This window comes from Rhopalosiphum maidis, chromosome 3, assembly GCF_003676215.2.
Source record: "Rhopalosiphum maidis isolate BTI-1 chromosome 3, ASM367621v3, whole genome shotgun sequence".
Classification (NCBI taxonomy): Eukaryota; Metazoa; Arthropoda; class Insecta; order Hemiptera; family Aphididae; genus Rhopalosiphum; species Rhopalosiphum maidis.
In genome coordinates this window covers 34,172,406-34,186,523 of record NC_040879.1, presented here as the reverse complement: position 1 = coordinate 34,186,523, position 14,118 = coordinate 34,172,406, and positions in this window count along the sequence as shown.

Genomic DNA, 14,118 nt, shown 5'->3' with positions numbered 1-14,118 from the left:
TTGGGAATTTTTAATTTTATTGTATTATCTTCGAAAACAATTTCTGATTTTTGTTTTCACAAATTTAATGTGAGAATTCGGAAAATCAGACATAACCATTTTTAATGAATTCAATTATAAATGTGATACCATTTATCCATTTCCATTAAAGATGTTGTATCTATTTTACAAATCTGTTTTCCTTCAAATAGTAATCGTTTTCTTGCCATTTCTGAAACCTTAAACATAACAATGTTTAGTGATTTCAATTATAAATGGTATCATCATTCATTATCTCCATGGATGATGGTGTATCTGATTCACAAATCTGTTTTCCTTCGAATAGTAATCGTTTTCTTGCCTTTTCTGAAACTTAAAACGTAACAATGTTGAATGATATCAATTATAAATGGTATCATCATCCTTTATCTCCATGGATGATGGTGTATCTGATTCACAAATCTGTTTTCCTTCGAATAGTTATCGTTTTCTTACCATTTCTGAAACCTTAACCATAACAATGTTTAATGATATCAATTATAAATGGTATCATCATCCTTTAACTCTATGGAAGATGGTGTATCTGATTCACAAATCTGTTTTCCTTCGAATAGTAATCGTTTTCTTACCATTTCTGAAACCTTAAACATACCAATGTTGAATGATATCAATTATAAATGGTATCATCATCCTTTATCTCCATGGATGATGGTGTATCTGATTCACAAATCTGTTTTCCTTCGAAAAGTAATCGTTTTATTGCCATTTCTGAAACCTTAAACATAACAATGTTTAATGATTTCAATTATAAATAATATCATCATCCTTTATCTCCATGGATGATGGTGTATCTGATTCACAAATCTGTTTTCCTTCGAATAGTTATCGTTTTCTTACCATTTCTGAAACCTTAAACATACCAATGTTGAATGATATCAATTATAAATGGTATCATCATCCTTTATCTCCATGGATGATGGTGTATCTGATTCACAAATCTGTTTTCATACGAATAGTAATCGTTTTCTTGCCATTTCTGAAACCTTAAACGTAACAATGTTTAATGATATCAATTATAAATAATATCATCATCCTTTATCTTCATGGATGATGGTCTATCTGATTCACAAATCGGTTTTTCTTCAAATAGTAATCGTTTTCTTGCCATTTCTGAAACCTTAAACGTAACAATGTTTAATGATATCAATTATAAATGGTATCATCATCCTTTATTCCCATGGATGATGGTGTATCTGATTCACAAATCTGTTTTCCTTCGAATAGTAATCGTTTTCTTGCCATTTCTGAAACCTTAAACATAACAGTGTTTAATGATTTCAATTATAAATAATATCATCATCCTTCATCTCCATGGATGATGGTGTATCTGATTCACAAATCTGTTTTCCTTCGAATAGTAATCGTTTTCTTGCCATTTCTGAAACCTTAACCATAACAATGTTTAATGATTTCAATTATAAATGGTATCATCATCCTTTATCTCCATGGATGATGGTGTATCTGATTCACAAATCTGTTTTCATACGAATAGTAATCGTTTTCTTGCCATTTCTGAAACCTTAAACGTAACAATGTTTAATGATATCAATTATAAATAATATCATCATCCTTTATCTCCATAGAAGATGGTGTATCTGATTCACAAATCTGTTTTTCTTCGAATAGTTATCGTTTTATTGCCATTTCTGAAACCTTAAACATAACAATGTTTAATGATTTCAATTATAAATGGTATCATCATCCTTTATCTCTATGGAAGATGGTGTATCTGATTCACAAATCTGTTTTCCTTCGAATAGTAATCGTTTTCTTGCCATTTCTGGAACCTTAACCATAACAATGTTTAATGATTTCAATTATAAATGGTATCATCATCCTTTATCTCCATGGAAGATGGTGTATCTGATTCACAAATCTGTTTTCCTTTGAATAGTAATCGTTTTCTTTCATTATCGGAATCCCAAAACATTACTTTTTTAATGAATTTAATTATGGATTTTAATCTAACACATACTTTTTAGTTAATACTAGCTAAATTGATGAAGAAAATATCTATCAAAACATTTAAAGTATAATTTTAATTATCTATATTTCTTTGAAACAATGATTTACGGCAGTCTTGATAATTATAATTATAATTACATTCTTATATCCCGCTAGATCCATCATTTCAATTATCTCTTCTTCTACTTAAAGTTTTTCACCTGTCCTATAAAAATTAAAATAATATAAAAAAAATTAATCAAAATATAATTATCAACTATGTACAATTTGATCTCTTCTTCTTTGGTTTTTTTAATAAAATTATTCCATATATGTGCACTAACTTTGCCTTCTATTAATGTAACAATGCTGACGTAAATTAAATGTTATATGTAGATCCAACATTGAGAAATTATAAGAATTTAATAATCAGAATTATTACAGCAGAAGAATCTGCGATACTTTTAAAGTAAAAATAACAAAAACAGGCAATGTGAATGAGGTGTGAAGCAATGTTAGAGACAGTATAGGAAAAGATGAAAAAACCCTGGTTTAACAAAATATGTATAGACGCAGTATTAAGAAAGATTGCCTGGGAAGAATGGCTAAAAGATACTAACAATGAAGAGAAGTCTGCGTCTTGAATTCAGGACTATGCGATGTGACAGGTAAGATTTTTTAAATATTTATATTATAAACAAAATAGGATTTTTTTTCAAAACAAAGATTTTTATAAGATTATATTTTTATTTAATATCATAGATAGAGCATAGGATATTTCGTTTTTTTTATATTAAGAATGTTGAGATTCAAAAACGATTTAAACCAAGCGTGTACACAAAGAAAATGCCATACTAAGTATATATGCTAAAAAAGCAAGTATGGATTAAACCGTTACGTTAAGATTCACAGAAATAAGCTCGTCTCACAATAGAACTGCTTTCCACTATTTTGCGAAAAGTATTCATAACATCCATAGCTATCATTCTTTTCTCTCCTCCATCAAGCCCCATTTAATGAACATATTTTACAAAACAAGATAATACAATTTAATTTGAAAATGGAATCAACATACAATAAACCTGAAATAGCGAACTCGTCCGTGAATAGTTCATTTCTGACATCCGCAAGGGCGGTTTTAGCAGACTCTGATCTAGATTCTATAATAAATTAGTCTTTCAACAAATTAATGGAGGAAAATGAAAAGTATCTATAAAGAGGAAGTGGTTATAGGTTAGAAAGTATTGATGAAATGTTATTAACTGTATATAGATTTACACCCATAGAGGGAGAGTCATTACCATTAGCCAAAATTAATTTTAATGGGGGTAATAATGATGACAATAACAATAATTTGGTGCATCATATTTTTCCATCAAAAATTATTGAAAAAGAAAAACGGGACCACTTCCACCTGATTTTCATTATTAATAGTGATAAATTACATTATGTTTATATTTAAACTTTCTAGAATAATTAAGTCTCAAATAACTGGTCATAAAGAAAGCGTTTTATTCTGCAAGAGTTGTTATACAACATTCGACAATCAAAACTGTAAATATAAATTGAGCGGGGAGGGGGCATCGGAGCACAAGTCGATATGTGGTTCGCATAAAGCGATTTTACCTATAATATTCCCTGTAAATATAATATTGGAGCTTAACAATTTTAAAACCACTATACGGCATTATATTGTCATTTACGCTGACTTTTGTTAATGTTAATGAAGACCAATGAGCAAAAAAGTAATAATACCATTTTTATTAACAAACACGTGCCGCGTGAGCTTTGGGTTTGTTGTTAAACCGAGGGGAGACATCCCACTAGAGTTATTAGAACGGTTTAACATCCCCTTAGCTTCAATAGTTTATTGGGGTAGTAAGGGGGCCAAGGACGTGGCTAAGCGTTTTGTGGATGAAATTGTAGATGTTGGATGGAGGGTAGAGAAATTGCTGAAGACAAATGTGCCAATAATAATGAGCTAGGCGGAAGAAATTAAACACTGATAATATAAATACTGTGAAATATGTAAATGCTTTTTAACAGAAAATCAAAAAGTCAAAGATCATTGCCATTTACTGGGAAATTTGGCAGACATTATGTTCTATTAGCAATCTAGAATTATTACAGCCTAAATTTGTACCGTGCTTCATTCATAATTTAAGCAATTATGACGCTAACTTTATTGTGACTGAACTAGAGCACGATTCGAAAACTTTATCAGATAAGGCCAAAAAGAATTGAGATTTATTGTAATCACTATTCTTATTGATGGTACTACTTAATATCTAACAACCTCAGGTCAAACTCAGTTATTATTTGTGAAGAATCCACTAATTTATGACGTTAACGATTTAGAAGTATATAAATCTATATTATTTTAGACGTCGGCACATTTGACTCTGGACAGAAAAAAAAATTAAAAATAACTAAGTTATTAAATATAAGGATGTAATTAGTAAACTATTTCCATAGGATGGTGAACTGTCTATGAAATTAAAAAAAACCATATATTATTGTGATTGTGCTGATGAATTAGTGGACCGGTTACGATTACTTTTAACATCAAAAGCTGCAAGTAATACAGGTGTCTTCAATAAAATAACATTCATATTTGAATAATTATTGCGTGAAGCTAGTCTAATAAAACGAATTCCAAATGTCTAAACGTGAAATCGCTATTGAACTACACAAACCGTCACGGAAAAATCGTATTAGACGGCGAGTTAATGTATGCGGGAAAAAATGATTTATGGCAGGCTGACTTGGTCGAAATGATACCATATTCAAAAAAAAATATATAGGTTAAAAGTATATTTTATGTGTGATGGACTGTTTTAATAAATTTGTGTGGGCTTAGCATTAAAATCGACAACTAGAAAAGAATTCACAAACACAATGTCTAAAATATTACTATATCGCTCGCCAAAACTTGTACAACTCGATAACGGAAAATAATTTTACAACACCACTTTCGACGCACCAATATCCAAGTATAATATGAGCAAATATTCGACGTTAAGCATTATGAAAATATGTGTTATTGAACGTTTTAATCGTACTTTAAAAGTAAAAATGTTAAGAGAGTTTTTGGCGCGCGGCTCACACGAATGGATTTCAATTTTACCGTTTCTGCTTAACGAATTTAATAATTAAAAAAATAAAATTATAGGTACAAACAGATGCTGATCCGACGTCAGTGAAATTAAAATAACATGAAATTGCAATGCAAAAATTAAATCGGTGGAAGCATTCGTATCAGTATACAAAAATGCATGTTTACAAAAGGTTATTTACCCAATTGGTCTACGGAAATATTCGAAATAATCAAAATAAATAAAACAATACCCGTCACTTATCAGTAGGGTTCAGAAGTTGTAGGAATTGCATATTGCTCTGTGTGCTCTCAATTTATAGCAGACCTAGCTGGAAATCTGAAGTATACAATGGTGAGTTAAAAAATTAAAAATGCATATTTTACACATTTTGCCAATTATAGCTAAAAAGGTTCATATTTCATTGATTTTATACGCATATTATGCATATTTAATATTTTTCTAAAAATATTAATTTTTTTTCTTAACCTATATATTTAAATGTATTTAGATGTATAGTTTTTTTTGTCTGATGCAGCACCTTACGTGAAAAAAGCAGGCGACACTATAAAAGTTCTCTATCCTAAAATAATACACGTAACATGTTTAGCGCATGGATTGCACAGAGTTGCAAAAAAAGTTCGTGTAAATTACTCTAAAGTAGATAAACTAGTGTCAAGTGTAAAAAAAAGTTTTTAACAGTTCTTCACAAACTGTATTATTTAAAACTGTAAATCCTGGAATACCTCTTCCTCCAGAGCTAATTTTATTTTCAATTCAATAAAATGCCAAAATGTTAACCAGATATAATTTTTTTTCAGTTATAAATAGTTTTTATGTATATTATTAATTTATTAGCAACATCTGATGTATTTTATTTTTGGAATTTAGAATAATTGTTTTGCATATTTATTATTTTTAATGCATAATATTTTGCAATTTTTTCGTGCATATTTTGCCTTTTTTAGCTTCTACAACTTTCGGGTCCTACTTATCAGTTACGAGATTTTATGGCTAAACCTATTGCTGGTTAATTTTACTCGAGTGAAATACTTAGAACCATATACCCCAACAAATATCTGATCGAAAAAATTACACGAAAAAAACAAAATCAAATGCTCGTCAGTAGGATAACAAAGCCGGTTCTAGGTCCACAGTTCCACACACCCGGCATACCCACAATACGATAATCAACATAGTGAAATGAACAATATCCGGGGTTTGGAGTGAGCAAAATATATTTTTCATTTCGATAACTTCTGTTTTTTTTCTTAATATTAGATTGTACAACGCCTCATTGTATCCGCCATTAAACCAAACTTCAGCGTCTGATTGATTTTGTCGTAATTTCCCATGGACACGTGGGAGAGCGAATATATTTGGCGAAATTTCCCTCTCTGACAAATCGATTGAAAAATTCTATTCCGGTGCTGTAATTGATATGTTGTATTGATGCTGAGATGGTCCCAAAAATATCCGGTGACAGAAAATCAGGTGCCAAAATATTTTGGAGTGAAACTGTATCATGTTCGTTACCAGACGGTGGAAAAAGCTCTAAAATATCAGATGACAGAATAAGCGGTATCGGATCATCATGGCAGATAATGTATTGTGGTGAAGGTGGTGGCGGGGTGAAAAGTCTATAACATATTTTCGCCAATCACCGCATTATGCTATTTGTAAATTTTATTTACCTTACATAATCACGATAATCTGCGCCGTCCGTAGTCTGTCCTCCTATCTGTGTCACTGTGTGTCGAATATACGCCGAACGAACGCATTTGTTTTTTTTATGCGCGTTTATTTTCGTTATTATTATGAATATATTTATTTTGGTGTCAGTGCAATAAAAGAAAAATGAAGTAAAAAAATGATGTAAATTGAGTCCAAAAGACTTTATCGTGTTAGGTAAACTGAGTCCCGAGTAATAATATTTTTCAAATGAATAATTTAAAAATGACGACGATGTACCTACTTAAAAATAAAAAGTCTCTATATTCAATGAGTACTGTATAGTGACCAGTCACCAGTTAATGATTATCGATTACCGATTTGCTTTGTTAATTACATTCAAATAGATACATATATAAAAATACATAGCAAAGAGGTAATTAAAACAAAAAAAATAACAATAGAAAAAATATTTTTTTGAAACAAGAAATATTGAAATATGAAAAAAAAATATTTCAAGATTTGAATTCGTTAAGAACATGTCAAATAAATGTACATAATAACAATAAATAGTAATAAATGAAAAAAAATTGACTTTAATTTATATATTATATATTTAATTAATTGTGATTTTTATATACAACGTATATTACGTAATGAATTATATTAAATATTAAAATCAAAAAAGGCACGTTTTTGACCACGCCAGTTATATTAACATAACAGATAGTACTAAGCTTGTAAAAAAGAGAAAGAAAATGTGCTGTTTTGGAAACTAAACCTATTATAACCAGGAACTCAGTTTACCACAAAAACGGTATTTCAGACTCAATTTACCTAGCCCAGAATAGCGAATCATATCAATATGAAGGCTCGCGTCAATATTGCTATTAAGTTTAAAGCCAAGATCCATAATAAAATCATTACAAGGTGAAATTACAGTATCCCGCAGATGGTAAAGGAAAAGTAGAGAAGTACGAGATCTGGTGAAAGTCATGACCTTACATTTCGATATGGTTAGAGACAGATTAAATTTGTCAAACAGCTCCACGAATCGATTAATATCACTTCGCAGTTTTAAATAGTTTTCATTTGAATTGATTTAAATAAAGAGTTTGACATCATCAGCAAGACATAAAATACGACCTAATATGCATAATCTGGTACAGGGCCCTTGAAATCTCGGTTATTGTTCATTTCACCCCGTTTATTATGTACTGTACCTCTACGCATAATCTGGTACAGGGGAGATGTTCATGTCCGAGGGAAAATTGGCTATGAGAAAAAATTATTTTTTTACCTACTCTCGTCAAGAGGCTTGGATTTATCGTTTTAGGAAAGTTTCGTAAAATTGAACTACGAGCTCGATGTACATTTTTTTTACGTACAATACATCGGTAGTTGTAATAGTACCTATCTATTTAATGCTGTTTTAATTCTGCATGTAATAAGTTTGACGGCCTTTTACATAATAATGTTTTAGTGACTGCTTTTCTTTTTAAAGAGTTACTAATTTCTTGTCTATTAAATACTTGTTCAGATAATGGTTCTTGGTTTATTATGGATTAACTTACTTTCATTAAATATTACTTGGTCATTTTTATCTATTTTTAAAAAGCTTTACATATTTTTATCATACAATTCTACCGTTGAACGTCGGAGGCTAACTTCTTTTGAAAACTAAATTTAAAATTATTGATTATTTTGACACATTTTCCCTTTTCACTTATCATTGTCCGCACTTCAATTTGATTAATTTTTTAAAAACTACTTCGAAAATTTAAAACCACTTCTGTAAAAATTTGTAACAATAAAATCGTAAAACGATAATACGAGACACGAGTGTTGAAAATCAACTAAAGATCCTCGATAGCTTATAGTTATACCAGTCAGGCTCAAGTCTGGTTTTTACAAAACAGTATAATATTATCTTAATGAAAGTTGTATAGACTATACGTATGTGTCACTGGAATGCACAAAAGTCAAAAAAATTACGACTTCAAAATATCTAACTTATTTTAATACATGAAGTTTGAAAATGTTTGGAACTACTTATACATTTATTACCTGCTCGTTGGGAGGCAACTAGTACTAAACCCTTTTCGATTACGATAAAATTTAGGGTACGCTGGGAGGCAACTCATATATAGTCTGGAGGCAATTCGTATAAAAATTGTTGACCTTTTTGACTTCGGGAGGCAACTAGTGTTACACACTCCTCCTGAGTGTATCTTTTATACAGAGAAAACCAGAAAAATTAACCCACAACATGTAAACCAACAATACTTTAACTGGGCTGTATAACCAAGCATATGACGAGGCGGGTAGTATCTGTCGTAACAACGAAACTTACAGGCAACACGTGAGCATTTATTTTCATTTAAATTAAACATATTTAAAATGGGTTTTCTCTAAATCTGAAATAGCCAAATCACTTAAATCTTGGTTTTTTATCCAAACAATTTTAAAATATATATGTAAAATAGCTACTGTTGTCAAAAATTGGTTGCTTAATATAATTTTCAAATCATTTCTCAATACTTATTATTATTATTTCTACCAATGGTAAACAGATTTTTGATTGGTTTTTAATAAATATTGGTTCATACTTGTAAATTAACTCAGTTATAGAAGATATTAGAAAATCAAAAACATATTTTTTTTTCACTTTGCAAAAGGTCTAAAACAATAACTAATGATCTGTGTTTATTCTTCAAGGAATTATAATATATTATTTTTTATTAAAGCGTACAATATCTACCAATATCATCAAACACTCAAAACTGCCCAGACTTTAATTTGGAATTCTTCAAAAAAATCATAATTCTATCTAATTTTGGTTGGTGTAGACGGTATTACAAATTTTAATAAAATCGGCAATTTTACTGGATCGGTTTTGCTTATTCTTAAGATGGATTAATTGTGCTAAGGGGATACTACATTTTTGCACCAAAAATACCTTTTTGAATATCCTGTAATTTGATAATAATATATAATATGAGTCTAAAATTTAAAAATAAAAAAGTTCCCTTACATTAGTAACAATTAAATTGAGAGTATGACACATACTGTATGTGCTACACATCTATGGTGTTTTTGGTAAAATGTATACTTCATCTTCTGTCTTCAAATACTGTTGATATTGAAACCTGAGTGAACTTGAATATTGAGGTATTTAACACAAATAGTAACACAACTTTATGATTATTATAACAGTATAATATAAATTTAATATGCAACTAGATCTAGACACACGTCGTACAACGTACCGTGTCCAAGAGTGTCCGAGAGCGAGTCTTGTACACAAAAAGAGCACTATATATACGCGTCATTGACGTCACATAATCATATTTATGTATGTGTGTGGTATTGATCATAGGCGTGTACCAGTTGCCCTCAAAAGTACTTTTTTTTATACCAAATCCCCCAAACTACCTAGAGCAAAAGCACCAGTTGCCTTTATATGTTAATATATACACGATTACAATATATAGCCCGTAAAATAGGGCAGGTACATTTACAAACAATAAATAAAATTATTTATAAAAATAATGTAAAATAGTATACAATTTTGATATTTGCAGTTATAATATATACATGATGTTGTATTTTGTAATAAATAATAAATATAATATAGTATACAAATAATATGAATAAAATGAAAACTGTATTAATAATCTTAGCCGAAATTAAAAATATAACTAATCGCACATACTTAAACAAAAAAGTCCGTATTGAAGATTTTATAAATAAATATAAAAACAAGAATATTAGTAGATTAGATTTTGTAAAATCTGTTAGTAGTTATTATAATAAAACATAATATATAATTATTATATTTAATTATTTTTTTTTTTTTACAAATTATAACATTGAATGCCACATAATTATAATATTTATTATTTCATTTTATTTTGATAGTAATTATTATTAGCATATGTATTTTTTCTATAATTGTATACTATTTTTTTATTAACAAATTATCACATTGATTACCACTTAATAAAAATATTTATTACTTCATTAACTATTGTATTCATATTATTTTGTTAGTAATTATTACAAAATGCAATATTAGGTAGAGGTATACATAACTCCAAACAAATGCATTTTTTTCTTTCATTTTATACTATTTTATATTATTTTTATAAATAGTTTTATTTATTGTTTGTATATTTACCTCCCCTATTTTACGGGCTATACATCGTAATCGTGTATATATTAACATGTGGGGGCAACTGGTATGTTTGGTCGAGGGCAACTGGTATATTTTTAAAATCCCGATAACAACCGTTGAGGGCAACTGGTCAACACCTCTGATAAGTATTGCTTCACATTACAATAGAAAGTTAAACTATACATAATATATTGACACGCGCACCCGGGTGCTTACAATGTATGTATAATAATATAAATTGTATATTTCAATAAATACTTCAATATTAAATGAGATGAAAACTATTATCTTCATCTTTATTTATCACAGTAAAATTACCCAAATCATCAACTCTATTAGGAATAAAGGTGCTGTATGGCACTGTGGCTAAGTTAATATCTGGCTGTGTATCATTCAAAGCATTTACCTATATCATCGTTTTTCGCACTAAGCACTGACAAGCTTATGATAAATTAAATTGATTGTAATATAAATTACCTATCTATTTTAGAAATAAAAATCTTGATTCAAAACATAATAATTTGGGTTAAAAAGTATTAATTGAAACTAACGGAATGTGAAAAAAATATTTTTATAACCTTATACAATTATAAGTTTATACTTAATAAACTATAAAGGAAAACTAATAGTGTACCCTTTTTCACACTACAACTCAATTAAACATACTTTATAAAATATTTACCTAAAGCTTTTAATAAAATTGTTGCCATTATTTGTTGTTGTATATAAAATTTTGTTATTTATGTTAAATAAAGTATAGATTCCTCAGACCTGGATAATATGTCATAACCATAAGTATGACTTCCTGAAAATCGCTCTAATAGATAATATGTGAAATTTGCATTCCAATTTCCAGACTTTTTTCTTCAATCAGTTATACCCAAATAATTAATTAAGAACTAAATAAATCAACGATATATAAATACAAACTTACCTACTTTAGAACGGTGCAGCCTTACCTAGAATTTTCTAGCTTGAGTTATAAAAATTGAACATTTTATTGATTTATACACAGTCTCTATGATTATTTAAATACATTTTAGATTCAAAACGGATAGATGAATAATGTATTGATTTTACAATAATGTGATTTTTTTGTGGATGAGTACACGATAAGTTCTAGATAAAATATTCGATTTTCAAAAATGTGAGAAGTAATGGATATCAAATTTAATTGAATTTGTACTTTGGAGTTAGATAAAATTTAAAAATTCTCAGTAGGTACCTACTTATTTTTATAATCTGGAAAACAAACAAAAAATTAAAGAAAAACAGGAAATTTTACGCAAGCATAAATTTTAACAAAATGTATTTTGTTTTCTTGACGTAACTCAAAAACTAATAACCATAGACTTGAATGTTTCACCCAATGTTTATATTATTGCTTTTTATCCACAAAAAAATATTTCAATTACTTTTGAGCTATTTACATATATACATAAGAAAAATTATTTGCTGGGTAAAATTACTTAAAAAGTTGAAAATACAAAACTCCTATAATTTCTTGTTTAAAAAATTTAAAAATCTATAATGCTAATATTTTTTATAAGCGTTTAAAGTTAGATTTTTAACAAAGTTCTTAAAAATCGTGGAAATTAGTAAATGATTTTGTAGTTGAAAGTTAAATTTTTTTTTTTATACCTAAGTTTTAAAAATTAATTACGAAGTTCATTATTAATTTTCAACTTATAAATTCAAAAAAAATTCTATCTGATAGCTGAATACATATTTTGTATGATCAAAATTCAAATATTTACAACATTCGATATTTACCCGTTAAATAATTATTTCTCTTCAAACAATTTTTGATATTTATTGTATTTCAAAAAAGAAATAACCAAATAATTATATTATTATTTTCATTATGCGATAAAACTTATTTAGCTGTTTTTGAGATTATATAGTCATGAGAAAATTTCATTTTTTTATCTTTAAATTTCAATAAAAAAATCCACTCGGTCAAAATGCTTGAAAATTAAAAAATTACACTCAAAAGTTATTTTTAAATCTGTATAAAAATATTAAAAATATATACCTATGCACAATTTTTTTTATAATTATTTGTCAAAATGCGTTGGTATTGCAAAAATTGTCTTTTTGTATCTATTAAGTTTTGAAAATCAATACAAGATTCTTCATAACCATAAGTAGTTCATACTGAAACCATAATATCTAAAATATGTATAATAGCAATTATTTTTTTAAGACATTTTAAATTCCTATTTTTACAAAATTACTTATATAAACTACAGTATAAAGTTATAATTAAACATTGGATCTAATTGATATTTAACTTATTTGTATCATCAAATGATTCAAATCTGTGTCACGATTTGTATTGATTACAGTCTTTTTATTTAATTTTATGTTGCAATTTATTGCAATTTTTTTGCAATTTTGTATATTTTACGTAATTAAATGTACAAATCTATATTTCTTAACTAATTTTATAATATAAAAATAATAACATTATTATGGATTTTCATTATTGGTTAGATTATATGATCTAAGAAGTGATCTATGATCTATGATCTAAAGAAGTTTAAAAATTTAAAAAAAGTTAAAAAAAAAAGTTTTAATAATTTACATAACCATAACTCACTTAAAATTTAATATATCAATAAAAGCCTATAAGATTCCCTAGATAATATTTTTACCTTTAAATTTGATAATAGATATATTTACTCTAATATTAAAGCTAACATCACAAAATGTGTTCTGCTGAACGAAAATTTGTTATGATCTACATTAGTAAGACAGAGACAACAGATGTGGCTATAACGTCTTCTTAATTAGTAAATTAGATGGAAACCCAGAAAAATCATATTTAATTTCATGTAAGGAACTAGTGGGTACCAATGAAACTATCTGTCAATTTGTAAATTCTTCTTTAAAAATATATCCCGGTATCGAACAAAGTGTATTATTTTTTATAAGAATTGATTCAACTCATCGTTTTATACTAACTAATTAGTAAAATAGATTTCTGATATCTACTATAATAATATTAGCAATATGACGATATGAATATTTCATAAAATATATATTTAGTGTTCATAGTAATGTTGGCTGATAGACCGTCCATTCAGAATTTTTTTCATATGCAATGTTTTATCATTGAATTATAATTTTAAATATACATTAGTACATTACTACATTACAATGGCTTACTCATGGCAAAATACACTTATA